The sequence below is a fragment of the Brachycentrus maculatus genome, unplaced genomic scaffold (assembly GCF_059751285.1).
Source record: "Brachycentrus maculatus isolate JH-2025_06_01 unplaced genomic scaffold, ASM5975128v1 h1tg000332l, whole genome shotgun sequence".
Taxonomy (NCBI): Eukaryota; Metazoa; Arthropoda; class Insecta; order Trichoptera; family Brachycentridae; genus Brachycentrus; species Brachycentrus maculatus.
The window spans coordinates 127109-141221 of NW_028281081.1; the positions used below are offsets into that span (position 1 = coordinate 127109).

The window sequence follows — 14113 nt, forward strand, 5'->3', positions numbered from 1 at the left end:
CACTGCCCCTTTTCTGTTTACCAATTCTGGTCTATCCTTTTGAAGGACCATGTGCAATTTGGATAATTGCTGACAATATTGTTCTGTTGTACTTGTCTTATCGTGTTCCAAGAGTTCAAAATACACAATACCCTTATTATTCCACCAAACACAAAGTATAACTTTTTTTATGGATTTCGGCCTTCGAAGTTGTTAATGGGGCTTGTCCAGGTATAGTCCAATGTCTTTTTCTTGTCACGTTGTTGTACACGACCCATTTCTCATCTCCCGTCACCAAACGATGCAAAAAAGGTTCATGTTTTTGTCTCGCACTCAAAGCAACGCGCGTTGAAACACGATCCAATAAATTGGCAGCCGACAATTGATGAGGTATCCAAACGTCGTACCGCGAAACCATTTCCATACGCTTCAAATGTCTTAATGCGATTGTTTGGTTGACTCCCATCATTGACACAATCTCCCTGATGGTTAGACGTGGATTGGTGTCAATTTTGACTTTTAATTCGTCGTCATCAGACTTCAATGGCCGCCCGGTACGTGGTTTATCAATGAGTGAAAAATCTCCAGATCGGAATTTTGCAAACCATCTTCGTACCTGTCGAACTTTGATGACATCTGCTCCATACACTTCACAAATGTTTTTGGTTGCCACACTCGCGGTATTGTCTTTACGGAATTCATAAAGTAAACAATACGTAAATGCACTTTATCGAACGACATTTTGATAAAATACAAGGGGTTATTACTGTACTCTGGCTAGGCCAAAACTGAATAGAAAGTAGAGGGGAAGCATCCTTTATACAATAGAATCATAAAAAAAGAATATACTTTTCATAATTTATGAAAAATTTTTTTTTTACCTGGGATCATAAAAAACGGTCATTACTTTTGCATCAACCCAATATATATATATATATATATATATATATATATATATATATATATATATATATATATATATATATATATATATATATATATATATAAGACTTTCCTTTGCTTCTATATTTACGTTGAGATGTCATAAAATGTATAAAATAACTCTTTAAATGTTGGAAAGAAATACTGAATATCCATTATTTAATAAATCATCCATCACTGAAGTTGATATGGCGCTTGTCAAAATTGTTTGGAAAAAAAGTACGAAAGATAAAAATGGTTGACACCAATGTTTTGTTTTATAAAATTTATAAAATGTGCCACAAAGTTTTACGAAATCGAAAAAAAAACAAAATTATATATTTATAACCTTTATTTACAAAAATAAAGTGAAATACGATAAGGAAATCATCACGTGACACTGAAATCTGAATTCAAAAGACCTTGATCAATAATCCCATTGGGTTTCCATCATGTCTTCTGTAACCGGAAAAGGCTTAGCAGTAAGAGATGGTGTCAGCTTAGCGTTTCAGGATATATAATGTTTTTACCTTTAAACGTGACAAAAAGCTTTTCACGCCATGACGTTTCCAATATTTTACGAGTAAAAAAAGAAAACCTTGTTGAAAGATTGAATTTATTTAAGATTTGAAAAAAAAAATCAAATCAAGTAACAAAGAAATAAATTCAACATGAAAATGTACTTTCTGACTCTTGAACCTTCTTCGTATAGAATTGAGATTTTGTACAATTTGTGTGATTTAACCCTTAATTCGTCCGACGTATTTGAAGCGTAACAGGTATCATGGGTCTAGATGTGCCCACTTTTTAACGTATTCATAAATATTATCAACAGTATAATTCTTTTATTAAATGATTTGGTAGTCACTTTGTGGTAATATTTCACTATTTTGTATTTAAATTTCACTTGGTAAATATCAATATTTAAAAAAAAATCCAATTCGTCATATGTTTCGATGGGTTTGGCATCATTGTGTGTTTAATCCGCATCATTGGTGATTGAAAATAAAAATTAAAGATACTTAAAAGTTCACGCATGCGTGGAAAAGACATCAATAGCTAGGTAGAGGGAAGGGGATTAAGATGGTATGGCCACATATTGAGAACCAGGTAATCGTGGATTTTCCTTTATTTTTTAAAAAATTTAGAATCAAAAGTAAAATTCTAATTTATTTTTAAATCAGATATATCCTAGTCGTACAGGAGAAATTGACCAAATACCAAAACGTAAAATGTTGTACCCTTGCTTGGCAAGAGAATAAACATTTTTAACAAGTCAATTTATTATTCTTCCAAGTTTAAAATCCTTTGGGAATTTTTTCAGGGCAATATTAAGGTAGTAAGATATCAAATAGTCAATGATCACGTTTTTATAAAAAAAAATGCACTTGGTAATTTTCTCGTGTAAAACTACGACATATTTTGAACTGTTACTTAAGTAACTTTATTGCTGCCTTAGAATAATTGAATTGTATGTCACGCCTTTTATGAGATAACGAAATTTTTGTTCTAAAATTTTCACGGATCGTGCCATGTTTTTCTCGGTCTTTCTCTGCTTCTTTTCCCACTAACATTCGCCTCATAAATTTGTTTTACCGTTCTTTCCTCACTCATTCGTTCTACATATCCAAACCATCTCAACACACCTTTCTTAATTTTATCGATAATGCTTATCTCAGCTTTGCATTCCTTCCTTATTTCACTATTCGCACATCTATCATACATCGTTTTGTCGCACATTCTTCTGAGAGATCGCATTTCGACTACATTCAGTCTACTTTCATCCTTCTTTTGCCAACTCCATGTTTCACTTCCATACATTAGAGTAAAAAATATAAAATACTTAAAATGAACAAACAAAATACTTAACTTGTCAAATACTTGAAAGTGGTCAGGTTAGGAGTCGTAACAATCGGCGGGTATGTATGAGGAGATGCATGAACGTGAAAAAAGCGAATAATGTTTGCAAGGACAGAGTGGTGTGGCGCTCTATTCTCTCGGCCTACCCCTGCGGAGAAGCAGCGTGATGGTTAGTTAGTTAGTTTTTTTTTTCACTCATGAATTATATGAAATCATAGCGAGTAAAGTTATAAAGAGAGAATACATTCACAATGAGAAATAGACTTTAAAACAAATAAAGTTGTAGAATAAGCTGAAGCTAGATTTCAGAGACACTCGAACGTTAGGTGATTCCAAAAACACGAGTGTTTTCGCCTACAAATTTTCACTTACGAATGAAATTGTGGTAACTTTAATCGTAACGAGTAAACTCACTTAGGAATAGGCTATAAAACTTATAAGGTAGGAGCCTAAGTAAAACATGATTATCGGTTTCGTAAAAGCCGTAGCTAGATTTCAGTCACTCAGACGTTAGGTGTCTCCAAAAAATGTGGATAGAAAAATAGATCCAAAACGTTATCAAAAACCGCGACGTCATAAAATAGAAAAATGATATCAGCAGAACGAAAGTAGTATTATTTTTCTTGAAAGGTAATAAATATTTGTCGAAGTTAAACATTACTTATGGAAATGCTAATGGAAGGGATGGGGTGGTCGGATATATAATATAATATGATAGTGGGGAATCGACAAATAAAGGCAGTGATTCAGCAGAAAGGAGAAATATGAAGTTTGTAAGATACTCCGACAGGGTGGAATTACTTGCCGAGTAGAGCTTTCAGGTAATCCTGAAAGGAAATGAAAGTTCCTGAAATAATGTAGAAAATATAAATTATCATATATAACCCATGTAGCCAAGCAAATTCTTTGAAGGTTTTGACCTCATAGATTTGTGGACCTCATGGACTCATGGATTTGTGATATTTTATTCTACTTAAAAAAAATATCTACCAACTATAAAAATTTAAACCTGCAGCCTTTCCCCAGCAGCTAGCAGTATTAAGGGTATATTCTTAAATATGAAATTCAGTATGCGACCGGCTGCATAAAAAGCTAGACGTGTTGACTGCGCACATTAATTCTTCTTTTTGATAATATATAGGTTTTTGATTTTTTTTACAATATATAATAATAATAATAAAACCCTTATCCGCACCCCAATGGTGCATAGGGCACTGTGTCATATAAACGCAGTGTTATCTTGATCGTTTACACATGAAGGAAGGGTGATCAGCCCTCCGCTTCAGGTACCAGTCCATGGTAATATTGAATAAATATTACAGTGAAATAATCACTTATATTTATTTTACCCCCCTTGGGAATCGAACCCGGGATCTCCAGAACGGTAGCCGAGCGTGCTGACCATTACACTACGGAGGCGGACAAAGCCAAAGTAGGCGGACAAAGACAATATATACTTTAAAAAAATGCTTTTTCATTTCCAATCTATATCTCTTCAAAACCATATATTTATTTCAAAGAATTTGATTTTTTTTAAATACAAAAAAGGTGATTAAAAAACAAATAAATATCAAACAAAAAAATATGAAAAACAAAAAAAAAATCAATAAGGATAAATGTTACCTGGATTTGAAATGGGTGGTGTCATATAAATTATTTTATTCTCAGAAGACAATGAAACGAGAATTAAACATAATTCTCGTTTTCAGGGGTATTAAGTTTCAAAATCTGAAAAGTTCATTTAAATATATGACTTAAGTACATTACTCAGTCACTGGAAAATGGGTTCTTTTATTCTATTAAGATATTCAAAAAAATATTTGATGGAAAAAAATTCAATTTGCTGTCATGAAAAGACTAGAAGAAACAACGAAATAAAATGGAGTTGGCAAATTATTCGCTCTGTTGGATAAACGAGATATTTCAAAGGATATTTTTGTATAAACATTAAAAAAAGGAGGAAAAAGTTTAATAAAAATTGAGAGTTATTTTAAGACATCGAAAACTTTAAAATAAATCGACTGACATTTTATTATAAGATTTAATCGCCTACAGCAAAAGTCATAGCATTTTTTTTAAACGATGTTTGATAGATGTTCAAATGGGGTAATGAGGAAAGAGTGCAAGGCTGATATAAGCATAATAAAATTGTGTTGAGATGGTTTGGAAATGTGGAACGAATGAGTGAAGAAAGAATAGAAAAACAAATTTATGGGGCGAATGTAGTTAAATAGTAACAGAGGAAGACCAAGAAAAAAATAGCACGACTAAGTTTTTCAAATACGATCCAGATTTTAAATAATCAGCGGGTTGGTATGGACTATGGCATGCGCATGTGAGGAGAATGGAACCATCTACACTCCCCCACATCGCACTGTACGGCCAACCCTGAGGTAGACGAATTCCGGGCAGACCACCAAAGAGATGAATCGACAGCTGGGAATCGACCTCGCAGGAGGCTTATCCCTCTTTAAAACAGGCCAAGGTCAACACCAAGAAAAAGAAGAAAAAGGAGAAGAAGAACTAGAAAGGTATGTATGAGGAGATGCATGAATGAGGAGGAGGCGAAAATTGTTTGCGAAGAAAGATTGGTGTTTATTTAAAATACTTGAAAGTGGTCAGGTCAAAAGTTGGAATATTCGGCGGGTATGCATTCCATTCTCTCTACCCCTGCGAGAAGCTGCATGATTACATTTTTTTTTTAAATTTTTCAATTACAGAGACAAGAAAAAAAAAATCTGGTGCATGGTAAAAATTACATTCATTAAATATTTTCAATAATTTTTAATTTTTGTTTTTCTTAGTCAATACTTGAGAAATAGTGGTATTTGCTAGGTAAAACGAATATTAAAAAAAAAAAACGATTAAACCACAAAGTGACTAATCAAATAATGAAATTCTTTTTAATTAATTAATACAACGTATAAAACATTGAGGTGGTTTATTGAATGTTTTTCGCAGATACTTTGTGGCACATTTTATAAACTTTATAAAATAAAACAACTTTGTTTTAACCACTTTTTATTGGTACACTTTATGCAACCGGTTTCGACCTGTTCGACCTGAGAACTCTGTCATCATCAGGGTTTATGTACTAAATTCTAAAACATTGAAATAATCATAGTTAGATTATAGTTAATGTTTTAGAATAAAGTACATAATCCCTGATGATGACAGGGTTCTCAGGTCGAACAGGTCGAAACCGGTTGCATAAAGTGTACCAATAAAAAGTGGTTAAAACAAAGTTCTTTTATTTTATAAAGTTTATTGAAGTGGTTTTTACATATGATTTATTTTGCTATTATTTTCTACGATGAGAAAAAAAATACGAACTATAAACGTTTTCATTCAATTAGTATGCAACGCACTCGTACTAAATCTAGGATATACAATGTATTAAGTTTCAAACAGACCTTGGGTAATATTAACACGTCCTTAGGGACATTAGGTTATGCTATATACATAGTTAATGGTAAACATACATTCAAAACACACCATAAGGTAAATATTAAAACTACTTACATTAAAATCTGCAATTTAGCAAAGTGCGTAGTAATGACGATACAGCAAATCTGAAAAAAAAAACAAACGTTAACTTACTGTATAGCTTAAAAGTGGTATTTAAAGAGCTTTTTAATACCACTTTTGAGTAAATTAGAGTAAACACTAGTTTCTAGAACTGGTCATATACTCAGCAACAGCTGAAAATAAACATTTGGTATCAAGTTTGTGGAATCACATGGTGATTTAAATATAATATATTATTATTAAATATAATATATTATTGTTTTGGCATTCACTTTGTGGTTAAACGTAATAAAATAAAACATTTATTTCTTACCACTTGGTAGGATAGTAAGGATAGGGAAGGTAAATGTAAAAAATACATCAGAAACACCTAGACCAATTGAAAAAAATCTTTCTTGAATTCATTTTCAATTGGCGGGAATCAAACCCGCGACGCCAGTTTCGCAGTCAAGCATCTACCCAATTACGCCATGAAACCCGGTCACTGGTCAAATAAAGTAAAAGTAGAAAAAAAACTGTAAATTTATTGTTTTATTCAATAAAATATAGTTCCTCCAAGATGTGTCAGTACAAAACTTAAAACTCCATAGTGGTCTTACAAAAGTGTGTAATTTTTATATTCATGCAAAATAATTGTAAAATACAAATATTGATAATTTATACTTACGAAATAATAAATAAAAAATGTTATACGTATTTAATAAAACATGAAAGTAACATATGTAGTTAGAATGGTTTACTGACTTGAAGTTTCCTTTGATGGAATTGTTTGACAAAAAATGTTGTCATTTTTTTGTATGGAATTATACAGGAAATTCAGTAAGATATAAGTATGGCGGAAATCGTTTAATTTTCTTTTCAATTGAGGTTATATTCGTCACAAAATGACATTCGGTATTTTGCTTTATTCTATTTAAATCAGTAAAATAATCATTGTATCATATCGCTCACTCCTTTCAAGAACGTCATACATCAAAAAACTTATTTATCAGGAGAACGTTTTTAAAGTTTAAAAATATAATAAAATGTATTAAAAATAAATATTAAGCCACTTACTAAACTTTTTACTGTGCAACAGATCTTTTTAAGTAAAACCGGAAGGTTTTTCCTCCATTTCAAAAATATTTAGTTTATTAAAAAAAATAATTTAACAATACCTTTTCTTCAAAATGCAAGAATAACACTTTCTGCCCTGTAGCAGGTAAATATTAAGTGAAAAATATGCCTCTTTTGCTGGGATATAGTACATTTTCTGGGCATTCCGAAAACATGCACAACTGAAATTCGACAATTTTTTAATTATGACGTTCTTGAAAGGAGTGAGCGATATGCGATGGTACAAAAAAAACTCGTTCATTTTAGCGACTCAATCCGAACCGAAATAGGAGTTGCAGGGATTTATGAATTGAAATATCCATTTCGTAGAACACGAGGATAAACAAAACTCTCACTCATGACTGTTCCGTCCTGAGGCTGGTGGCTTAAAAGCAAATAATACGCGATGGTATCAGCAGATCCCAAACTGTGTTTCGCAGGACTAGGAGGTTCCAAAAGAGAACTACAAAGGACAAGATAGATTCAACGAGTCTTGAAGAATTCATACTTGTATAACTATTTCAAAATAAAAACGTTGGTTTTCGTTCATCAAATATAGTAAAAAAATTGATATGAAGAATATGGAACTCGAATCAAGGAAGTTCAAAGAATAATTCGAAAATCGGTTAACATAATTGTTGGATTCTTTGAATTCAACAAATATTTTTATTTATTTATTGTTTGTTCCCAAAAAATACAGAAAAATAGCCAAAAGAGTATTCCAAAAATTCATTTAGCATTCACTATGTGGTAAAAAAATTTAATTCAAGTTTTACTTATATTTCTTAGATTTTAAGAAAAAGTGGTATTTACTAAGTAAAACATAAATAAATAAAAAAGATTTAATTTGAAATTTGAAGCACGACTTTGTGATTTTCCATTTTATAATTAAAATGTAACTTTGTTTTAAAATCACTATAAATTTATAGTGATTTTAAAGTTACATTTTAATTATAAAATAAAAAGGAGTATTTCAAAATAAAAATCAATAAACCACTCCCATTATCCATAAAACCCTATTATGTGTATGTGTTCATAGTTGCCAGTTAGATTCGTTGAGAGTCAACAGCCGCTAGAACGATTGAGATGAAGTAGGCGAAATTTTGAGAACCGCTGGTGGAGATATTGGTATATGCGGGATCGGTATCCGAAAACGGTATATTATTTAAGCGGAGGTGGTGTCCCGATAGTTGGGAAGTGAAATAATATGTTTGACAAGGGAGAAATTGACTAAGTGGGGAGTATGATGACTGAGTAAATTGTGGGATACAATTTGAAACTGGAATACTCCCAGAAACGAGCACTAATGAAATTCTTACCTGGAAAATGGTAAATATAATTCAATTTTAATCTAATTAAAATGTAACATTGTTTTGAAATCATTATAAATATTTGATTATAACTTAATTATAATGTCTACCGGTTTCGAAGCTAACCGCTTTTTTTATCTTTTTCTTCTTCATCTTGTTGTAGGCCTTGTGGCCTGTTTTTAAAAGGGATTAGCTTCCCGCGATGTCAATATCCAGCTATGAGCCCATCTCTTTGGTGGTCTGCCCGGGAGTCGACTACCATGGGGTTGACCGTACCGTGCGATGTGGGGGAGTCTGGATGGTTCCATTCTCCTCACATGCGCATACCATTGTCTCCTTCGTTGCCTTCCCTACCTAACGACATCTTCGATCATGCATATTTCCCTGATCCTGTCGTTTCTTATTTTTATCAAGGCTGATTAATACTATGTAAAACACTATCTACTAAATAAATTCAATATATTTTGGCAGCTAGGCAAAAGAGCTTGAGTAGATCTCAAGAGGCTTTATTTTTTGTGTTGATAAGCAGTCACAGTGAAAAGGGATCAGGGATGTTGAGTTACAATAAAATATTTATAGTGATTATAAAACAAAGTTACATTTTGATTATAAAATGAAAAATCACAAAGTTATTGCTTCAAATATAAATTATAATAATTAAATTGTTAAGCACATAAAAAAGTTAACACCCTGCAGGATTTAACATTGAAAATATGCAGTATAATAAACTGTTTTAATGGATATCATCTTTTCCATTTAACAATTGGAAAAGTTCCACATAAAGATGTCCATCACCATATTATTTATTGATTCGTCATTAACTTTGTGGAATGACATAATTCAGTTTTTATTTGTACCAGAAGATGAAAACATCTGTCGTTCTCGAAACTAGTCTTAAAAAAAATAAAACTCGATAAAGTGGTATATTCAATTGTTTCATTTTAATAAAAAAATGTCCATCACTCATATTTTTCATTTAATAAAAAAGTTATTAGAAAACGAAAAAGTATGATTAATTTTGCACCACCCTGAATCTGTTCGTAAACTGCAGCTGTCTTATAAAATGTCAAATATGACTTGACGTCCGATGATATTGACAAAAAAAATACAACTTCTTCCGATGTATATATAAAAAAATGGTGAAGGACATTGGTACCATAAACCAAGCTAGGACATAAAATGCAAAACCCTCTTCTAGTGGAACGGAAGGTCTGCTGATGACAGTCAACAGTCCGCCTTCTCCTGAGGAGTGCAACGTGGTTTCCTCCCAGCAATGAGCAAATGCCGATTGGACCACACTATGTAGATTATCTCTCCTGTTCCCAATACAGATTCAAATAAAACATCTTTGTAAAAAACATTTATGTAAAACAATGAATAGGTAAAAACATGTTTATTTAGTTCGAAGAAACAAAAAACCACTTAATGATCTATAAACCTTGTATATAATTTCTCTAACCCTTATGGTGCATAGGGCACTGCATTATATAAACGCAGTGTTATCTTGATCGTAAACAAATGAAATGAAGGTGATCAGTCCTCCGCTTAAAGTACCAGTCCAGGGTAATATTGAATGAATATTAGAGTAAAAATAACTTATATTACTTGCCTCTGGGAATCGAACCCGCGACCTCCAGAACGGAAGACCATAACACTATAGGGGTGAACATAATAAGCAAGGTAAATAATAAATGAATTTTCCAAATCTAAAAAAATCCTTCGATACGGTGATTAATTTTGTGCCACCCTGTACAAGATATGCTTTGCCTTGACTGATTTAACAAGAGTAAATATTATATGTACATATAACAGGATCGATAGAATGGTTAGATAAGGTTCTAGTATGAAGGTTGGTCTCTTTGCTCCTTGAAAAGTGTTGGGTAATCTTCTATTTAGGCGGACTGTCAGCCATAGTCCTTGGGGCATTAAGCCTGAAGGGTGTACGGGCCTATTGAAGTTCAAGGGCGAAATGAGGTAAGCTTACGGAAAGGTAAATATACTATTTTATTTCCTTAAAATTCAGAGCGAAAAGCTCCCGTCAAATTATGTTCAAGTCTTAGCGCGTAATAACAATACAAATATTTAACAATTTAAACATACAAATTTATAAATAACATCTGTATTTTTTTTTATTTGTTAATTTTTTCTGTTTATCTATATAAAAGTTTTATTCGCTTATTTATCATTCTTTTTATTTATTTTTTACTACTGTATTATAAACTAATTACCAAATGATTTGACCCTTACGACGCTTCTCCGCAGGGGTAGGCAGAGAGAATAAAACGTCACACCAATCTGTCTTTGCAAAAGATTTTCACCTCTTCTACATTTATGCATCTCATCATACGTTTTTGCGGATTATACGACCTGACCACTTTAAAGTTTATATTTAAAAAAAATATTAAGCCAAGTTTTCTTCGGTCTTCTTCTGCTTTTATTATTGATTTCATTTGCCTCACAAATTTATGTTATTGGTCATTCGATACACATGCCTTCAACATATCATCAAACCTTTCTTAATTTTATCGATAATTCTTTTCTCAGCCTTGCATTATTACCTTATATTATATACTTATGTTAACATCTATATGTATATTAATAAATTTTACATTTTGAGAAATAGTTATACGAGTATTTTCCAAATATCAAATTGAAAATTGAATACCAGTTTATTATATAACAGAATAAGTGCTTAATCGATTGTGCTGTACGTAAAGCAGTAAAAAAGCATATCGCTATAAGCTCAAATAAAAAAAAATATTTGATCAAATCATAAGCTTAAATAAAAAAAAATGAAAATGATATTTTCTGGCGTTTTTCATGGGTGTGGTTATAATCCAGGATTCGGACCTCACATACTAATACAAGAGTTTCTGCCCAATAAAAAAAACTTGGACTATCTGGATTATCTCCAATTACAGGATTTATTTTCATATTATTTTTTGACATCTCACCAAAGATGAAGGAGAATATGGAAGTCTTGGCATTTCTTTTCATCTTACCAATAGATATCTCTAGTGAAGTTCTAGTGATTCAAGAATTATGTTTCAAAATTGGTTCATATTTATAGAACTTCCAAGAATTTGAGTAGTGTGGTTGTCAATAATGGGTAGAATAGGTGAATTTTACACGTGTGTACAGTGATCACTTTAGCCTATGACGGTCGTCAGCCCCGTAAATGCCCAGAATTCCATATTCCTCTTCATCTTTGATGATATGTCAAAAATAAATAATAATAAAAAATATTAAAAGTATATTTTGAATATTTGGTATTGAATGATGATTGTAACTGTCAAACATTGAAGGTTTAAAAAGTCAAACAAAGTCGGGTTCGGCAAATAAATCTTGAATCATCACGAGTTAAATTAACACAGAAAATATTTTATTCTTGTCAAACACAGATTTTAATTGAATAACGCAAATATTTATAAATCTAGTAGCGTTAAAACAGAAACATTCAAGCGTGAAATAGTTTTGAAAAGGCTTCAAATTGTGTTTTTTTTTTGTGCAAAACTGCGCGCGGATTCACTTTTAGCAAACATTCGAATAAGCTCTATAATATTCACAGAGTTCACTATCTGCGCTTTCGATCTGAGCTTTGAAGCTTTACTGCGTTTGGCGAAGCCGGCGGCTTGGCTAAACTGGGTAAAAGCTTTTTTAGTTAGATGTACTGAAATATCGCACTTAACACCTTTTATACTAGACGCCTGGGGCCTGAAAAATCGAAAATTCTGACGTTTAATGAAAAATACAGCGAATGTATTTTATCGAAATAAAAACAACGGAATATTCATTCATTTATGACACAGAATCTGATGCACCTCCTGTAATACACACACACACATACACCCATAATAATGTCATACACACATACGTATACTAAAGGTGTCTCAAGAAAAATTAATCAAATTTGCAAATAAAAAAATGTATGTTTAATTAAAATATAACTTTGTTTTAAAATCACTGAAAATATTTTATTAAAACTTAATCGGTTCTACCGGTTTCGAAGCTAACCCCTTCTTTATCAAGACTGATTAATACTTGTTTTGATAAAGAAGCGGTTAGCTTCGAAACCGGTAAACATTAAAATTAAGTTGTCATCAAATATTTATAGTGATTATAAAACAAAGTTACTTTTCAATTATAAAATGTAAAATCACAACGTTAGTGCTTCAAATATAAATTATACAAATATATGTATTTGAATTTATTTGTAGTGAATCTTACCTATTGCCAACTGTACAAAGCAATTTAAATCATTAATTCGCAACTGATGGCAGTGTCATCTGTTTGTCATCATATGCCAACAACGAAAGGAAACTTACAACAGTGCTTAAATACAACATGAATACGTAAAAATAGGATATTTCTTAGTGAAGGTAATTTTGTGTTAATGTTATTTTCTTATAATGACTTAAGTGCAATATTCTAATATTTAAGAATATATTATATTAAATTACAAAATTTCATACAAACGGAAAACTGTACTTTTTCTTATGAATAGGTATTCGTTTATTGCTAAATATTTATAAAAAAAATTGGCGCTCTAATTTCAATTCTGATAAAATAATGTAGTCTTGGAAAAACTATTAAAAAGTCGTTAATATAAATAAATCCTCAAAATGAAGACGATGTTTCTAATTTTGGGACAAAATTCGACCTCAATTTCTGCGCATCTGTCACCTTTATATTCTCGTAAGGTGGCTATAGCGCCTTAGTTGAAACCTCCGGAGAGAAGATAGGTTCTTCATTGTACGTAGTATTTACGTGATACGTTATATTTTATGGCCGTTATCCAGTTTCCTGTCCGTGAGCAAAGTAAATCATGCAAAACTTTTGAACTAAAAACGTCAAATAATTAAGTTTTGAAAATACTCCGGTATACGTGATCTTAAGTAGGTACTCGTATACTATTTGCTTCGTCAATATATGTACTAACATCCATCCAGGCCTTTTTTTAAACAAAAAAGATCCCGGAACTCATTTCGGGTACGTTACAAAAATATATGTATTATTTTTGTACATCTCAACGTAAATGATTAAGAAAATGGAGGTCTGGACATTCACGGGGCTTAGCCTTGTATTATTTCCAACATTTTGAGTGTGTCCAAATACTTGTTCACAAAATCTGGATTGTCTCCAATTACAGGAGTTATATAGAAAATAATATGAAAATAACTCCTGTAATTGGAAATAATCCAGATTTTGTAAACAAGTATTTGGACACACTCAAAATGTTGTAAATAAATTATCTGGTCAAATTATAAGCTAAAATAATAAAAATGAAAATGGTATTTTCTAGCGTTTCTCGCGTGTGTGATTATAATCCAGGATTCGGACCTCACATAGTAATAAAAGAGTTTCTGCTTAATTAAAAGTTTCTTTACATCTCACCAATAGATGTCTCTAGTGAAGTTCTA

The 14113-nt window shown here is 31.6% G+C and overlaps 1 protein-coding gene across 1 annotated transcript in view; it reads right to left on the bottom strand.

The window, feature by feature from the left end:
- LOC148304113 (leucine-rich repeats and immunoglobulin-like domains protein 1) overlaps nt 1–14113 on the bottom strand; it is a gene marked incomplete at its 3' end in the record, with an annotated part of 617685 nt that overhangs the window by 127103 nt on the left and 476469 nt on the right. Inside the window, exon 5 of the mRNA XM_088268824.1 lies at nt 6283–6332. The remainder of the gene's footprint in view (nt 1–6282; nt 6333–14113) is intronic.